The following is a 4,902-nucleotide window of genomic DNA, read 5'->3' as shown; positions in this document are numbered from 1 at the left end:
CAAACGTGAGGAGCGTGCCCTCCCTCACTGCCTCCAGGGCACTGCCAAAGATCTTAAGCAGGCCAGGTCCCAGGACAGACCTGGTGGTCCCTCTTGTTACTGTCCTCAAGGTAGGCTGCAGCCCAACAACCATTATCTTCTGAGATGATGAATCATCGAGTTTTGACTCATCGGACGGCTCACCCACTCAGACCATAATGTCACTGCTTGGATACATGAATATTATGGGAGACAGTGTTGAACCCAATACATGGGGAGCTGAAAAATCTAAAGAATCTACCAAATTAGGATTTCCCATTAAAATTGATCTCTCCTTTTAGCATTGTTTATAATCACAACTCTTGTCCTAGCATCACCGCTTGATACATCAACACTGAATAAGAAAATAAAAATCAACATCTCTCGGAAGGCGCGGAGTTATTTTTGTCAGATCCTTCTGGAAGTATGACCAGTACTTTCATTCCAGTGCTTTGGATGTGTTGTGAGTGTGTGATTCTTTTATGTTCCTTATCCGTAAACCGGAACAAGTTGAACCATCACCTACAAGCGTTAAAACATTGTGGAGTGCTTTTTAGAAGGAAATGTATTGATTTTCACTGACCCTTGTTGAAGAAAGGAGACATTTTTCTGTGGCAACATTTACAATTTACTGGACAATACTTTATTTATAGTGTTTCTAAGTCTGATACTTCCTAAAAGGCAGTGAAAAATTACTACTAAAATTTACTGTTGGTTTCTTTATTGAGAAAATCCTAAATTATTTTGGACTTCTAAGTACAGGCAGAACCTTCCCCCCCCCCCCCCCCCCCCCAAACAATGAATATTATGAAATAATCCCTTCCAAACCGGCACTACCTTTGTGACTAGATTCTCTGCCTCTTCTTAGACTCTTCCTTTTATTCCCATTAGATGGTTCTTGTGAGGTAATAAACTCCGGTTGCTTCATTCTCCTGATTGGTTTTGGTTGGTTGGTTGTTGGTTTTTTTGTTTTGTTTTGTTTGTTTGCTTGTTTGGTGTTAATTTCGTGTTTAATTTCTGAATATACAACAGGAAAAGAAGGGTGGCAGTTTGGCTAAACTCGGAATGGAGTAACCAGCCCACTCCAACACTCATAACTCACCTGTTCAAAAACCACTGAAAAACTAAGTTCTGTATTTATTTCTATCTAATCTTTAGCAGAATACGGTTCTCTATCTTGTTTCTAGATTAGTGCAAACCCAAACAGAAGATTTTGCTCTTTCTGTTAGGAGTAAGTATTGTGTGAGAGAAACCAAATTGCCTTTCTGTAGATTTAAACTTTTGGAGAGCAAAGTTTGTTTACTTGTACTCCGATGTGTACTGACGCCTTTCATCATTTCATATGTAGATTATTTTTCTTTATTTTTTTGCTTAAATAAATGGATAATATTGTAGTCTTCGCACCAATAGAAATGGTAAACTTTGACAGAAAGCACAAGAGAAAGGAAAAAGAATGCGAAAGGATCATGAACTTCCTGAACTAGTCACTACAAAGTTAGTGTTCTGGATTTCTTACAAAACCTCAAATGACAAATTTAGCATAATAGTATGGTGGGCGAGGAAGGTGCTTGTTTCTCTGGAAAAAATAACTGTGCGATGTTCAAGTATTATATAGAGGTTAGAGACCATTTTTATTGAACATTAAGCACATCACAGGAGGCTGAAAATGGCTTGGGGTGATCTTTTCCTCCAAAATTGTAGCTGTTAAATTATATCTTCCAGACCATTATTAAATAGATAAAATAGAAAGAAAACTTATTTGAAAAAGATAGGTAGGAATTTGTGGGAATAGTGTGAATATTGTTCTATAACATGCACACAATTGTTGACAGCATGATTTTCAGATCTTGAGCATACAGTATCACCCAAGGCATAACTGGATTTTTGTGCAAAATTTATATGCATAAACATAACTACTTCTACTTCTGGGTTTATTAAGAATTTTAAAAAAATGCATCCATAACATAACTAAAACAATCAGATAGTATGCAACGAGAAATTAAATAAACCTTCTCTAAAGAAAATAATAGTAATTTTGAAATAGAAACTGCAATCAACATTTGACTTCCCCTCCTACGTTTTGGGGACTTGCAAGAATGTTTTGAAGATTTGGAGGAAAAAAATAAAATTCTGCATAAGGACAATGTTTTGATTTCAGAGAGCCCCTGATGGAAATTCTTCAAAATTCAAGATCTTATAAGGGAATACAAGCCAGGTAAACAGCATAATCATCCCAAAGGAAAGATTTCATAATGAAGGGAAGGACTTGCAGAGGGAATGTTTGTTTAGGTAAAGTAGGTGTGCATTTTTCCTACAAGTGAGATTAGTTTTAACACACAGCTAACAGTTGGGCAGCCATAATCTAGCTTTATCTCCAGCGCATCAGCACAGTATGCCATTTTTAGCTTATTAAGAATAGACATTGAGCTAACAGTGCACTCAATTTTGTAGTAACATGGGGAGATCTTATCAATGTGTATAAATACCTGGATGCAAAGAGGATGGAGCCAGGCTCTTTTCAGTGGCACCCAGTGGCAATGGGCACAAACTGAAACACAGGAGGTTCCCTCTGAACATCAGCAAACACCGTATCACTGTGGGGATGGCTGAGCACTGGCACAGGTTGCCCAGAGAAGTCACGGAGTCTCCATTCTTGGAGATATTCAAAAGACACCTGGACACAGTCCTGGGCACCAGGCTCTAGGTGGCCCTGCTTGAGCAGGGGGACTGGACAAGATGACCTCCAGAGGTCCCTTCCAATCTCAACCAGTCTGTGATTCTGTAAAGTAAGAACTTTGACAAAAAAAACCCACCCACATTTGTTGATCTTAACCTACCTGTAGCTAACTATTTTCTTGGCTTAAAAATGATGCTTGAAAAATGAATACTTATAAGATGTGATGAACAGCAAGATTATTTGGCTGCCCTTAAACTCCAGAATGCAGAGGTTTTATCTTTCCAGAAAAAGAAAACTCCACAGAGGTTAGGAGTTGTTTGCTCTTCCTTCCAGGAGCACAGCCTAGAGTTGTAGAGCCCTGTTTTTATGGACAGGAATGTGCTTTTGCCATACAAATATGTTAGAATATACTTCTATAGTTTAAGGGCTTTATGAACTAATTAATTTATACATAGATTCAATATAAGTTTATTATAAGCTTATTCATGTGTATACATGCAAATATGTCGGTCTAGCTTCTCTCTGTGTTTCTGTACTTGCCGACATACTGAATATCAATCCAAAGCAAAACAGCTACAAATATCAAGAAAGTAGGGACTCACAGGAGAACAGAATAGAAAGGATAAGTGTTTTTTATTTTTTTTTAACCCACGTGACTGTGAACATAATACCTAGAAAGAATATACTTGGTGAGATCTCTTTCTTAATAGGTCTATAAAAGTTCTCTGAAGAGTGGATGCAGCAAGTTTTAAAATCTGAATAATTAATTCCTTTGTAATACCCAGATGGCACCTTTATGAGTTTTCAACTACTTTGGTTGGCAAATGTCCTTGTATTAAGGTTAAGGTCTTTTTGTAGCTGCAGATGCTCTTAAATTCTACTGTTCAGAAGCTGAAGTGAGGTAAAGAAAAAGCATCATGACACATTTATTTTGGCAGCCTGATCAAAGCAGGACGGCTGTATTTAGGCAGACAAGTGTATCAAAGTGATGCAGTTTGAAAAGGCTGAGTTAGCATTCCTAAAACTGTGTCCCTGCGATAGGATCTGCACTGGCGCTGGCAGGGTAGAACAGTGTTAGAAAGTGCGTGTCCATCAGGACACAGCTTGAACTGAATATAGTGAGAAATTACGATTCACTGCGACCTTTTGCTGCCTGTATTAATTTCCCTCTAGCCATAACACATCTGTTCATGGTAAGACTGATCCAATGTCCATCCAACTACAGTCCATTTACTTCAGCAAGCCATGGAGCCTATTCATGGGAAGATTTCAAAAAATGACTAAAAACTGAGTTAAGGGTATGAATCTAAGTAGAACAACATAGGAAGCCAAGTCCTCTAGCAGTATTTGAAATGTGGTTTTCCTTCTTTCTTCTGCCAAGAGAGCAAAGTCCAGTCTTGTGAGGTATGGAGCATTTCTTAATTATATTTTTTGCTTGCTTATTTGTTTCTCTTTTCCAATAGGGGTAAAGAACATACTTTCAGGACAATGTTAGGGCATGCAAATAATAGAAAAAGTGGATTTAAAATCTGTCATTTATCAGTATGGTTGAAGTTAAGTTTGAAGTCTTTCTCTTGAAAGAATTTTTTTTTAAGTAAATAGATAAAAGCCTCTTCTGAATTTGCTTTTCATTATCTCAGAATCAGTGGGGTTTGTTTATCGTTTTCACTAGATGAGATCCGTGGAATAAAAATATTCTGGATTCTTCTTAAACCAGCTGATTCCAACATATGCACACAGAGTATATAGTCAGGTCTGGGACTTGGATTACAATGAGCCTCTCTTGTGAAATAACCTGCAATTTGGAATAAAGTGGAGTATGCCATATGAGTGGATTGTTTTTCCGTAAGTGTTACGTAGAAGTCAGTGGGTAAAGCACTGCAAATACCCACTGGCCTCTTGTTTCTTCTATTCTAATGGAGCAACAGTGGAGATTTACAAGGGCCTAAGTGGTTAGTCTGCCTTTTCCCTGCAAAAGGACTCCTTAGAAATTATTTAAACAGTATTTCCTGCTGAGTCAGTGAGCTTGGCTTCTTAGTGCCACTACAAGCAGGCAAGGAAGAAAACAGTATGGAGAGAAGGGAAGTGAGAGTCTGGGGAAGAAAATGAGGAGGACTGGAACAGTCTGAATGTTTCCTGTACCTTTCTGTACTCAAGTAGAAGTTCAGTTAAAGAGTTAGTTATGAGCTACTGAGAGTCATGACACG

The sequence above is a fragment of the Falco rusticolus genome, chromosome 2, assembly GCF_015220075.1.
Source record: "Falco rusticolus isolate bFalRus1 chromosome 2, bFalRus1.pri, whole genome shotgun sequence".
Taxonomy (NCBI): domain Eukaryota; kingdom Metazoa; phylum Chordata; class Aves; order Falconiformes; family Falconidae; genus Falco; species Falco rusticolus.
The sequence above is the reverse complement of the archived record's forward strand: the minus strand, read 5'-3'. Positions refer to the sequence as shown.